Source organism: Misgurnus anguillicaudatus, chromosome 8, assembly GCF_027580225.2.
Source record: "Misgurnus anguillicaudatus chromosome 8, ASM2758022v2, whole genome shotgun sequence".
Lineage (NCBI taxonomy): Eukaryota > Metazoa > Chordata > Actinopteri > Cypriniformes > Cobitidae > Misgurnus > Misgurnus anguillicaudatus.
Window position 1 is genome coordinate 35,268,323 of NC_073344.2, and position 14,664 is coordinate 35,282,986.

Below are 14,664 nucleotides of genomic sequence, written 5' to 3' on the forward strand. Positions count from 1 at the left end.
AGCTAAATTTAAATCCATCTCACTTTAAAAGGACTCAAAGAAATAAAATTACGTTTTATAGAAGCTCATTGTTGGGGTTTAAAAAAAATTAACCTCTTGAAATCAAACCTCATTATAAAGGAAACTATTTGGTTTACGATCAGAATGAACACTAAAAAGTACAGTACACATCCATCTTTCTTCCCTTTGGTTTCTTTGTCAGTAGGTCTTTAAAGTGCATGCCAATATAGCTGCCTTATAGAGCAGCGTTTCCCAACTCTGTTCCTGGAGGTACACCAACAGTGCACATTTTGGATGTCTCCCGCATCCGACCCAATTATTTCCCATCTTGAAGTCTTGACTAATGAGCTAAAGAGTGGATTCAGGTGGGATTGAATAGAAAAAGTTGGAATATGTGTAGTGCTGATGTGCCTTCAGGAACAGGGTTGGGAAACACTGTTATAGAGCACCATAAAAATAAATAAAACCTTAAGAATTTTCCATGTATTGATAAAACTTCCATATTAAAAGAAGCAGTAAATTATGGAATCAAATTGAACTTGAGTTTTTGTTTTATATATGAGGTCATCGTACTTGAACAAACATCCTGTAAGTTTCAGAACTGAAAATGTCCTTATTATTGAAATATTGAATGTTATTGCCACCAAGCCCAGCAAACGGCAGGTACCTAGTTATGACGTAGTAGTCGATTTTTTACTTAACGCCTACTTCGCTAACCCCGCCCACTGGTTATGGAAGAACACAGTCGCTGCCTATCCCTACAGTCACATTAGCTACTAAAGTGAGCGACACGCACTCGCTTGATGGGCGTTCCTTGGCTAGTATCTAAAAGCGGTATCAAAAGTCACTTTAGAGGTATTGTTAAGTTACAAAAACGATGAAAATATATGATATAAAATGCCAAACTTATCAGATATACGCATTTTCCGCCATCTTGAATAATTTTCTTCGACTCGGCCACAGACCTACGTCACGGTGCCCCTTCACTCCAATTGGCAGTCGCTTTGGCGCTTTTTCGCATCGCTCAGCATTTGCATAAAATAGCCTTCTTGTCTATTTCGGCCCCACCTTGCTCGCGCAGCGGCGAGCTTGTCGCTGGCAAACGGCCACTTCCATTGAAAATTAATGGTGGCCTGTGGCTCTGTCTCTTGTAGCTAATGTGACTGGAGGAACCTTCCCTCGGAACCTGATATTAGGAATGCGAGGTTGGAGTTTATTTTTAAAGAAGCTTCCGCTCACGTAAGTAAAACGTTGAGCGAACAAGCTACAGGTCGACGTTGGATTTCCAGAGAGACTGCGATTAAAAAGCAATGCTGTTCCATCAAATATTGGATCTGGACAGAATGGCTGCCGCAATTTTACGTGGGTAAAATACGTTTGTACCAGGGATGTAAGTAATCTAAGTTTTCTTGCTAAATATGCGTTCATAATAATACTGGTGCACACGCACTGACGAGGACGAGCTCGAAGGGAGGTTGCTCTGTGGTAGTGGGGGAGGGGCATGAAATTTTAAACATTTGAAATCAGCTCAATCCTCCAGAGTTGCCAACGGAAGTCAATGGTCACTTACTGCTGTGTGTTTACTAGGGGTGGAACAATACATGTATTCGTTTCGAACCGAATCGGTACGGGGGTCACGGTTCGGTGCATGAATTTAAACGGAGAATACACAGTATGAAAATAAAAAAAACTTGCGTGCAAAATAATTAATGTAATGCGGAACTACTGTTAGATCCGCGGGTTCTTAATGGACAGCTAATCTGTTGCCCCGCTTTAGCTCTGAAGCTCTGATTGGCGCCGATGCAGCCGAGCTCCGCCTATGTATGCGCTCTATCAGAGACCGTCTACATTCTGGCACTCTGCAGTTTTTTGTCAGGTTCACGGTCCAGTGAGTGAAATAGCAGCGACAGCGAGTATGGCAAATGTGGTGAGGATCCGCCGGCCCCTTTAAGATCGCAAGTTTGGCAAAACTTCAGTTTTCCAGTCAGTTACAATAGTACAGGCGAGAGAGTGGTGGAAAAGACGAGGACTGTGCGTCAGCGTTGTTCAGCAGTTGTTAGGTATGTGAGTGGAAATACATCTAATCAGGGCTCTCAAGTCTCACGCATTCACCTTGACAAACACGCATTTCAGTCAGTTCAAATGCCACACTTTGTATTTCTCACGCTGAGAAGTAGGAGATAAATTGTCCTGCTATATACAACAGGCATACGCAGGGCAGTTCTGTCGAGTTCAGCTGCTTTCAGTTTTTTAAGTGTGCAAAATTTTACGCAGCGCCATCAGCGTCAGAGTACCGCGAGAAATCTTGCGGAGGAGGCTGATTTCAAATCGCTCTCGCGTTACTCTGACGTCATCCACTTGTCGTTTCTTGCAGCGCCTCGTGAAGTCGTACACACCTATTAATTCATCCTACAAGCCTATTTTTTGTTCTTTAGTACATTAATATGAAATAAGGCCAAAAATGTAATTTAAAAATGTATTTAGGTAACACTTGTAATACATTTGAACCCCTATTTGTATGAAAGATGAGTACAAGATTACTTAAAGTGGTATATATTTTTGAAATACGAGATAGTATGTTAAATGCATTTCAGTTCATATTCATGACATCTCAAAATAACACTGATAAGGACACCTATGTTTTTAAGATTAGCTTAAAAAAAATGCCTTCATTTTTGTTTTGCTTTTTTTCCTCCATTGTACCGAAAGTGAATCGAACCGTGAAGCCTGAACCGAGGTACGAACCGAACCGGGACTTGTGTGTACCGTTCCACCCCTAGTGTTTACCATCATTTCTCAAAATATCTTCTTTTGTGTTCATCAGAAAAAAGAAATTCATACAGGTTTAAAACATGAGGATGAGTAAATGATGACAAATTTTCATTTTAAAGTGAACTATCCCTTTAATCCATCCGGGTGCCATTTTTCCACATCGGAAGTTTTCAAAACAATTCACCACATGTAATGACCGAGGATTGAAAGCTAGTTTACTACGAAAAACTGTTATCCAATCATAGCAGTGGCCATTTACTTAAAGGTCTTCAATGCGGCCGCCCATCAAAACAGAGCGTTTCTTAAGCCAGCCTAAAACTTACTGCTTTTGACGTTTTTGAATAAAAACACGCAAACAGCATAAGTAGACCTTAGACAACAATATAAAACAATAAAAACGCCTGATTCACTGCACCTTGCAATGAGCCCGTGTTCACACAACGCATCAGACAATCAAGTCTGTATCACTCTAATGTTAATTCAAAGAGGCAGTAAAATTTCTCAGTAAGATAATATTTTGTGCAACCAGATTCTGAAAAAAAAAATATGTTAACATAAAATCAAATAAAAATATAACACACGCATTATCATGTAATGGGAAAAGAATGTCTTCATAATCTTTCATCATAACGTAATTTGCTCCATCGCCGGCACTACTTTCCTTTCCTACATCAGCAAGCCATCTTATTATCAACTCCTACTTTCCACCCGCCTGTCATCATATAGAGGGCACTTCAAATTCCTCACCTCACTTTTTTGTTGTGCATGAACATGAGAACATAAAAGAATCGACAGGAAAGGCTGTCCTGGCTACATCACTGGATGAATTATTACTATAAGTGTTGACCTCAGATACAGGATAAAGTAAATGTGTCAGGGGTGTTTACTTAGACCATATAAAGTAATAAAGTGATACAGAAAAGGATCAGAAAATGTGTCAGAATATTGCGTATGCAAGTCAATAGATAACTGAATGAATCAACATGAGCTCATAGATGCCAAAGTAATCTGGCCTGAGTGAATCATTTGTATGTACTGCAGTACAAAAGCACTAAGCAACAAGTGGGCAGCAACAAGCATTCGTAACATAAAAAAACGGCCCATCTGCTGCAACTGCTGTCCGCAGGAATTTAGCATGTAGCTGTCTGACGTGACGAGACAGTCAGTCGCACTGAAAAATGACTCAGAAGCAACTAAATTAAACCAAGCATCATCGTTCTTGGATCAAGTCCATCCATATCCAATTAAAAACCAGACAATATACAAACCTTGGACATCATTCATTCAAAACTGCTAAGCAGATAGACTGAAATGCTAACTAAAAATAAAGTACATGTGGATTCATTCAAAGATTATTTACTCTGATATAAGTTGTAGAAAGCAAACTGCATCACAGCATCAGCTGATGTTCAGCAAGCTATGAATATCTCATCTGCTTTGTAAAAGGCTTAGGTTACAGAGACATTATGGGATGTTGTAGCCATGCTGCGTAGGACGCCAGTTGTTCCCTTATCCCTGCAAAGAAGGGGTATTTAGCAGTGTGTGCAGCCGACCTCAGAGTACCAAAAAAACAAACACCTCACTCATAAGGTCATTGATATGTGACAAAAAATATGTATGTGAAGGTACAAAGAACAACAAATGAGACAACTTCCAGCTTCTATACAAGGGGACATTTAATGAAAATCTGACTTTTTCCATGTTTAAGTGTTATAATTGGGTCCCCAGTGCTTCTATCAACCTAGAAAATGATAAAACATTAACTTGGTTTTGGTAAACCATTCTATGCAAGCATGTGAAAAAATAGGTAATTGATAGCTCTAAAACAGATTCATGGCTCATCAGTGTGTGCTCGACACGGACTCATACAGTTCAAAGTAATACATTGTTTACACTGGTCTAAGCAAAAGCTTACTAAGATATTTCCAAATGTAGACCCTAGAGCTGCAAATTTCGACTATTTTTTCAACCGATTAGTCTATCGATTATTTTTTCGATTAATCGAATAGTCTAAATAAATATTTTTTTACAAATAATAAATGTAACATCTGCTATTAATGCCAACATTTTATTGAAGCATTTTCTCAATTGAACAAATACACAAACAGTGTCAGTGCCAAGGAAAATATAACAAATCACATAAAAACAAGTCCAACATTAATTCAGCCTAACATAAACAGTGCAAAAGGGGCATTATTCACCTTAAACAAATCAAATATATTAATATTAAAGAAGTAAAATAAAAATAAATCAAACTGAATAATAACTCCTTATTAATATAAAAACATGTCCCGCTTTTTATTGTTCCAGCCCTAGTGCTAATCATAAACTAATGAAGAGTCATCATTAACTACAAAATGACTCACATGAAATCATTGTTTATTAATACATTAACTAAAAAACATGTCAGTGTTGTACTTAATGATGACTCTTCATTAGTTTATGATTAGTACATGCATTTACTCAGCATTAGTTCAGACTGAAGTAAAAATAAGTTCATTGCGATTCATGAACCCTTATTATAAAATGTAACCATTATATTATTACTGTTAATATTATTACTATCAGTAGTAACGTTACTGCATTCTCATTTAGCATGAACTTTAACATTTAACTTTTCTCGGGTAAATACAAATTTAGTTAGCATGATCTTCTAATATTTTATAAACGGCGTTTACGCTGCTGTTACTTTAAATAAACGCATGTCAGGAATACCTAACGAGACGAGCTTTTATAATATCTGCGCACATAGCAAAAAAATAAGCTATGGGAACTCCGCGCTGCCAGCTGGCTTTCAGTGCACGCAGTGTAACACAGTAACTTATTATTTCATAACTTCTTAATATAAAAAGTTAAACATGTCCCGCTCTTTATTTACTGTTTCAACATACTGCCCAGACGCGATGCAATGTCGTGTCTGTCAGGCGTCTCGCAGCTCGTATTAAACTAAGATGTAAACACAGCTGTATTAAGCACCATATATGCCTGCATTGATTCTATTGTTGTATAAAAACTTACTGTAAAAATTCAAATACTTACGCTGCCGTCGCGTCATTTTGAGGTCGGAGAGCTCCAGGTTGTTTTCTTTTAAGATGATCGTGCACAGATGTTGCGCTGCTGTGGTATGCCATTTCAGTTTTACACAGTATGTGTTTTATTTGGTCTCTGCTTAAAGTATTCCCACACTTTTGATCACGTTCTGGCTGTTTGGTATAACACTTGTATTATCCGGTCGGAGCTGAAGCCGCCTTCATTTGAAAACGTAAACAATGCGACGCATCGACGCGTTTCTGGCAAATCGACGTAATTACGTAATCGACTACGTCGACGCGTCGTTACAGCCCTAGTAGACCCTTCATGTGACCGTTGTGGATGTGCACCGGCCTCACAGACCCATATGTTCTGGAGCTGCCCAAAATTATTATCTTACTGGAGAAGTATTTTTTGGACATTGTCAAGAATAGGGATGGGACGATTACCGGTTTCACGATTAACCATGATAAAATGTCCTGACGGTTAGTATTATCGTTTAAAATGTAATTATCATTACAACCGTGTTTGATTACCGTGATTTTGAAAACTTGCGGTAAATCCTGTCCAGCCAGAATCAGCTTGACGCAGGCGCTCGCATGCAACATTAGTGGCGTGGCGGATGCAGTAACAGGTGCACTGTGTTTTAATGCATGCTTATGTGTGCATTTGATGTTCTTATTTAAGCTACTGTTCATTAAAACAGGTTCATACATCTCAGGGCTCCATGTTAACGTTCATTCAATGCAGGGGTGTCCAATACAACCAGTCGATCGCAAATGCAATGCCGGTAGATCGCCTATAAGTTACTAACTGTATGCTGCTCCACGCCTCCACGAGCTTCGGAAAGCAAAGCGCCAAAATTTGCATTATGGTCTTAGAAACAAGTCTTTTTGAGTTGCTGCGCATTTCTTCTCAAGTGTGTTTTTATCAATCTTATGCCTGCTCGCTGCAGCGGAGTCGTCCAACTTCCGAAATTTGGATGCACATACATGCTGGAGTTGATCCACACGTACGGTGTATGTGCGCGCGATCGATCGACCAACCGAACGAGAGAGAGAGAGAGATGCTTCTGATAATGTTGTCAGTTTATTTAATCAAAACCGCATCTCCGCTATTCCGCTATAAGGACTCAGCATGTACTCAAGGACTTTTTTTTAACTCCTCAAAAAGAATGAAGTAATGATGACAGCCCTAAATTCAACGTAGAGATAGTCCTCCTAACACACATTTAAAGTGTTATTAAAAAATGTAACAGTGTTTTGTTAAATTTTTTTAGCAGGTAGGTCTTGTCAGCTTTATCATTTTAAAAGTAGATTGCCACACAAAAAAAGGCTGGATACCCCTGATTTAATGTTTATGCTGTAAAAGTGCATATAGCTGCTAATTGTATTTGTTGTTTGCTGATGTTCAAAAATTAAACTTGTTAAAATGTTTTCAGTGTTTGTATCAGTTCTTTTTGAACATTTCCATCGCAATATAAAAAAATGATAATATTGATAACCGTGATAACTTTGGTCACTATAATCATGATATGAAATTTTCTAACCGTCCCATCCCTAGTCAAGAATATTACAGAAGCCAATTGATTTAGATCCCCGGATAGCGGTTTTAGGTATTATTGAATCGGAGACCGTTACAAACAGGTCTGACTAAACTATGATTTTGTTTGTTTGTTTACTAGCACGAAGATTGATATTGTTAAACTGGAAACAGAAAGCTGCCCCCACATACAAAAATCTGATGAGGGATATAATGGGGCTGTTTACACTTGGTATTAAGATGTGTTTTCATCGATCGGATCACAAGTGGACGAGAGACACATTACGTTTACACCTGGTATTTAAATCCGTCTCTTTTGTCCACTTTCGACCGCTTCTGTCCTGAATACTATGAGGGGGTGGTCTGTGAGATGGTGGGCGGGTCTCTCTGCTGTCATTCAAACGCAAGCGGGAGTAATTATAAGTTTATATGGACGCAAACTAATATTATCTCGGAGTCCACTGCTTGTTTAGCAAGTAAACGTGCTGCACAGTGTTTTGTACGTGTGTATGTAAAAGCTTTCTCTGAATTTTCAGCGCAATTGATGAAATAGGATCGCGCAACTTTCACAGGCTTTCAAAACGAAACTACGGAGATCAGCCGTTTATCAATGAAAGGCTAAAAATAGCGCTGTTCACCGTATGTTCACGCCAGAAGTAAAAAAAGACTTGTGTTTAATACATCAGATTAGATAAATGGGCGAAGAGAAGGCGGTCGCGTTTGGCTGTTCGAACAGATTCAACCACATGTGCGTTCCGCAACTCCAAAGTGATCCGATCGAAAGTGGTTTCGACTACCTCTGGATGTGGTTGAAAGTGGACGAAAGTGGACGAGCTCAAAACGTTCTGAACACCGTTTACACCTGGCATTAACGTCGTCCACTTGTGATCCGATCGATGAAAACGCATGTTAATGCCAAGTGTAAACAGCCTCAATGAAACATCTGGATCTAGAGAAAATCAGATTCTCCTTAAAAAACAAAGAGGAAAAGTTTTCAGAGATATGGCAACCTTTTATAAATTACTTTGGTGATATTGATCCTAAAGGAATTGGTTAACTTGATCCACTGAGGTAAATGGTAATCTGAGTGAAGAAAAGGACTGAATTAATACCCGAGGTGGTCAATGGACTAATATCTTAAATTTTGTTTTACATGTATTGTTTCCAAATATTTCCTTGCACTAGAGAGGTTGTTAGGAGCGCAGGGGGTTTGAAACAAGTGAGTGAGTTGTTCCCGCTCTGGGGCACGCAAGATTGCAGTCGGGTGATTCTCACGAAATCCAGACTTAGAAGGTGTCCAGCATCAGATTTTTTTTTAAAAGCCATTGAAGCCAATTTTTTGCACATATAAGATTAAGGTCTGAACTTACTATAACCATTATTTTTAGAGAATTTAGAAAATATTTCCTATACAATTATTTACATTTTTTAGATATCATAATAAAAATTATCATTACCGCAACATGATATTACATTAAATATATGCATTTACAAACTCATGTTTTGGTAATGAGAACTAAAAAGTTGTCTAGGTACTATGACAAACAACATTTATATTCCTTATTATTGTCTTTACATTTACCAATGATCACCAAATACCACATGTTTATTTACTGTAAATGTTTTTAGTATAACATGCACTGAAGCTTTTTAGTTTTTATATTTTTTAATTAAATTAATAAATGTTTCCATGTCAAAGAAACAAAATCCAGTCATGGACACATTGCGGTAATGAAAATGTGGAAAAAAAAAACAAAATTGGTTTGTATGATGTCATTTGAAATCATGTGCGAAATAGTATATAAAGAGATGTTTGTAACTGTATGCTTCTTATTTTGATATTCTTACTTTGCATTTACTTTTTTTTGCATTTACTTTTTTATCAAAATGTTTTGTGACACCTCACAAGTCTAATTTTGTGAGAATCACCCACTCGTGACAGTGTTAACAGCTGCCCTTAAAGTAAATCAGCTTCTTTTTTTGTCCACCAATCCAGTGGCTCATCATAAATTAGTAAAAAATAAACAAATAAATGCGTTAACAATTGCTCTACAACTACAACATCTGGCAAGCAGTTAACCGCAAATAACAGTAAAAAAAAAGAAGATATAATTAAATGTAAACCAATATTTACATGCCTTCCACAGTACTGCTATGTTAAAAAGTACTGAAGGAGCCAAAGTTGATATGAAACGGGTAGCAAAACATTTAAGAGCTTGGAAAGCTTTTATAGGAATCTCTGTTCACGATTAGCTACATAAGATGTACATCTACACTTTCTGGCCTCAGGAAATACAAGTTTTTTTGCTGCAAAGACCTGGACCATGTTCAAAATGCATAAAACCCATTACTGCTTATTCCACTTCTATTGGTAACAGGTGGGTCAAAAACATCAATCTTTTCACATAATAAAGCTGTTCCAAAAGGTAGCATAACCTAAAATACTTTCTTCTGGCAAAAATCCCACACAAATGGTTTTATGTCTGTTAGTATGCTTATGCATTACACAGTAATGTACTATAGCACACTAGAACCTGATCACACAGCACGCTGATCCCGGTAAAGTCCCATAAAATTGCCAGTGTGTTTTCTGTGTAAACGCAAACACGTCCCATAATTTTTTATTGGATCGCTCCCGTAAAGGAGACCTGATAACATTACCGCAAAATTTACCGAACACGTCCTGTGTGAACAAAAGGCACTAACAATGCAAGTAAGGGCATGCCGTAGTGACGACACACGCTTTATCGCAACAAGAAGTTATGGTTCAGCTTTTGGACATGGGGGACTTAAATGCAGATTAACATTCATGACGAGAAATGTCTGCAAACTGAAATGAAACTGAGATCATGCAGCTCTTCACTATTCGCACTGAAGTTGAGATCATTCACCAGCATAACAGAACATTGCGTCATGCACTTCTTTATGATCCAACCTTAAGCAAAAATGTACGCTTGTGGTTTCTAGAGAGAGAATCAGGGATAATAAGCAAACTTTAGACACTGCGGAAAAAACTACCAAGTGCGGGACTTTCAATACGTCACGTGTCTTTATGGGATCTGTGTAAATGCACAAATTCCGGAAAATCATTGGCAGTGTGAATGAACCAAAATCAAACGGTCCCGGGACAAATCCCAGATGCATTTTCCATGTATTTTCCATAATCTGTGTGTGAAAAGGTTTAGGTTTAGGAACAGATCCCTTAATTTGCAATTTTAATCAATGTGTCAATCGTTTTACCTTTTAAAGGGAAAAACGCAGAGCAATGACTCTTAGGAATCACTTCATAAATATCTGTCATTCTGGAATTCTTTGTTATTCCCAGACTCCAGCAATGGAATTCTGCCATATAATCTTGGCAAGGATTTTAGGTTATAACAGGCCCTAGATTTAGTTTAGTAAGTTCCTACATATTTACTCAATGGAAAAAATGTAACCTAATAATATTATTTTCGATGAATAACTGATAAACTGGAGGCTTTATTTTTGCATGATTGAAATTCAAATACGCTTCAACGCAGGGTAAATGCGGCTACGAGACTGCCATTTTAAATGCTGTAATTGTATGTTTCAGACATAACTTTCCTTTCAGTGACTGGGTTTGGATTTCATCGCTTCCATATGCCTTGTGAGCACTGACATTCCTGTCTTCCAGTGGTGAGGGTCTCTATGGCTTTACTGACTGAGCGATTTCAAAAAAAATGTTTTTGTTGAAGTGCACCAACAAATGTTCCCAAAGTTGTTATAATTAGCACTTGGAAACAGACTTCAGTCAACAGCCAGAAACTGATAAATGGCTAGTATCTGTCAGATTAATAAAAGACAGATGTGTAATGAGTGTGTGGTTGTGCAAGCCTGTGTTATCTGGGAATGTTATAAAATTAACCTTAGCGTGTTATACCTCATTTAACATTTAAAACACATGTCAGACATGCTTAATTAAATATTTTGCTTTAAATTAAACAAGCTACCCCTCAGTAAATGTTAAACGAACTTGCATAAACTACCAGAAAAACATCTGGATGCACCTGTGACTTGAATGAATTTTTTTATTTAATGGTCTGCGCTTTAATACTTGAATATAGTTTTTAGACAATTATGTCCATATTAAAGAATCTGTTCAAAATAAAGTACCCAGCATATATGGGGACATTCTTGGATGTACCTCATGAAGTTTGTAGAGTGGAAAAAAGCTAAATGTTTTATATTAAACTGGTAGTGTTGAAGTTAGTTAGAGATCCACATCTTATGATCACGCAACAAAAACTTTAAAAGGGCACTTATGCAAAATCCACTTTTACGAGGCGCTTGGACATAAATGTGTGTTGGCAATAGGGCTGCATGGTATTGAGAAAATATGCAATATGCAATTCTACTATTGAAGGTTGCTATAACAATATTTCTTGCGATATATAACTGAATGTCAGAATGGAAAAGAAAGATGATTTAAGCAATTTTGAGCGTGGCATGGTTGTTGGTGCCAGACGGGCCGATCTGAATATTTCTCAATCTGCTCAGTTACTGGGATTTTTACGCACAACCATTTCTAGGGGTTACAAAGAATGGTGTGAAAAGGGAAAAACATCCAGTCTGTGGCAGTCCGGTGGGTGAAAATGCCGTGTTGATGCTAGAGATCAGAGGAGAATGGGCTGGCTGATTCAAGCTGATCGAAGAGCAACTTGGACTGAAATAACCACTCATTACAACCAAGGTATGCAGCAAAGCATTTGTGAAGCCACAACATGCACAACCGTGAGGGGATGGGCTACAACAGCAGAAGACCCCACCGGGTACCACTCATTTCCACTACAAATAGGAAAAAGAAGGCTACAATTTGCACGAGCTCACCAAAATTGGACAGTTGATCAAAATTGGACTGGAAAAATCTTGATTTCTGTTGAGACTTTCAGATTAAATCAGTCAGAATTTGGAGTAAACAGAATGAGAACATGGATCCATCATGCCTTGTTCTGTGCAGGCTGGTGGTGGTGGTGTAATGGTGTGGGGGATGTTTTCTTGGCACACTTTAGGCCCCTTAGTGCCCCTTGGGCATCGTTTAAATGCCACGGCCTACCTGAGCATTGTTTCTGACCATGTCCATCCCTTTATGACCACCACGTACCCATCCTCTGATGGCTCCTTCCAGCAGGATAATGCACCATATCACAAAACTCGAATTATTTCAAAATTGGTTTCTTGAACATGACAATGAGTTCACTGTACTAAAATGGCCCCCACAGTCACCAGATCTCAACCTAATAGAGCATCTTTGGGATGTGGTGGAACGGGAGCTTTGTGCCCTGGATGTGCATCCCACAAATCTCCATCAACTGCAAGACGCTATCCTATGGGCCAACATTTCTAAAGAATGCTTTCAGCACCTTGTTGAATCAATGCCACATAGAATTAAGGCAGTTCTGAAGGCGAAAGGGGGTCAAACACAGTATTAGTATGGTGTTCCTAATAATCATTTAGGTGAGTGTATAATTCATGCGAAAGACCTGTTCGTCGCTGTATTGTTTCCCGCTTTTTTCCTCAAAAAAGTGGATTGTTAAGACATTTTAATTGTTTACGATCAAATATCGTCATACCGCACACCCTTAAGTCACACTGATAAAGCCCTAACCACAGCCACTGACTGACAGTCCTACTTTACCATATACACTGTCTGCCATATCTCAATAGTGAGATACTATTGTCTCAGATTGTATTCACAGGTATATCAGATCTTTTTAACTAAAAGCGCTCACTGTCTCTTCTGGTAAGCTGTAGCTCATTTGCATTTAAAAGTACACACGGAAACAGCACGTTATTGCCCCCACCCAAATAGGGGCATTTTGGACATGCTATAATAAATGATCTGTGGGATGTTTTGAGCTGAAACATGACAGACCCAATCTGGACACACCCGAGACTTATATAACATCTTGTTAAAATGGGCATAATAGGTGTCCTTTAACAAACAGTGGTCTGTTTAAAAAGTATAGAATTGCTTACAACGACAACTGTGAATCCACAAGTGTGCTTGCACAATAACTGGAATGGAGCCAACATCAAAGGAGACATCCCAGAAGCATGTAAACAGCTTGATTCCGCTGCCGTAATCCCTGCAGATCTAAGGATGTCGGCACGTGCAACATTGTTGAGGGTGTTTCCTCCAGAGGCAGACACCAGGATCTGTGTGTCTCAGCCACACTTGAATCAGCACGTCACAGATTGAATTCCCCCCACCACTACAACACAAAGGCGCCATTGTACCCCACAATGCAGGTCAGCCTCTCCTTCCCAGCCTGGGGCGGCTCTGGTTCCCCAGCCTCTGACAGATCAGGACAACTGGCCTGTCCTTATTTCATGTGAGAGAGTCAGCTTTGCTAGAGAATTTAACATTGCATTGATGCCAAATGCTTGGCCACTCACTAACATATTTGCATCGCTTGTGATATCTGGGTTTAGATGATATGATCAACAACTACTAACCAAGTTCACTTATGAAAGACATCATAAAACTATTTATATCTATTAAATACATTGTCTGTCCATTTTTAAAACACAGGCATTTATCTTAATGTAATTATATTATCCTTAAAAATATTTTATAAGCTCTGAGTAATAATAATTTATTATCATTAATTATAATACAACTAAATAAAATTATAAGAATGACAAAATCTCTATATAACAGATGAATCCCCAAGCCATGGTACAGAAGCACCAGTAGAACCAACTTACAAATACAAACTCCATATAACCAACCTAACTAGCAGTACCAATAATGTTTGTCCTGACTTAATTAATTGCATAAACTTGTTAAATTACTAAAAAAATGCTAAATACAGTCAACGTTACATTGAGGATTGAAATCGTGAATTAATTCTGATGCAATCATCTACATCCTAATCTGTGACACAGTTACCTACACACAAATATCCAACTGCCCCAGATTTACTAAGAGATGACTTGAAGGTTATGACATCATTGGAAAGAGGTAAAAGAAGATAGGCTTCTTCTTCTCACCTTTTAGCTTTCCCCCTACAGAGTCTGTCGTTTCAAGAAGAAAAACATTAAGAAAACACACAGAGGAAGTGGTCTTAAAAAGCTCCATTTGTCTGGCATAAGGAGCAATGGGGGTTACTTTGTATGATCTCATGCTGTGAAAGACAGAGGCTTAGTATTCCCTGCCAATGGGAAGAGAAAAAAACAGACCATTATATTTTAAAGCCTCATTTACCAAAACTCACAGCAACTGTAGGTCTGACATAGATTAGAATATGATTGGTCAAAATGACACTCTCCAACCAAAGGCCATTATACTGCAAACAC

The 14,664-nt window shown here is 38.3% G+C and overlaps 1 protein-coding gene across 7 annotated transcripts in view; it reads right to left on the reverse strand.

Annotated features, from left to right (window-relative positions):
- The window catches only part of myh10 (myosin, heavy chain 10, non-muscle), a 96,548-nt gene that overhangs the window by 65,598 nt on the left and 16,286 nt on the right, over positions 1-14,664 (reverse strand). The gene's annotated exons all lie outside the window — the stretch shown is intronic.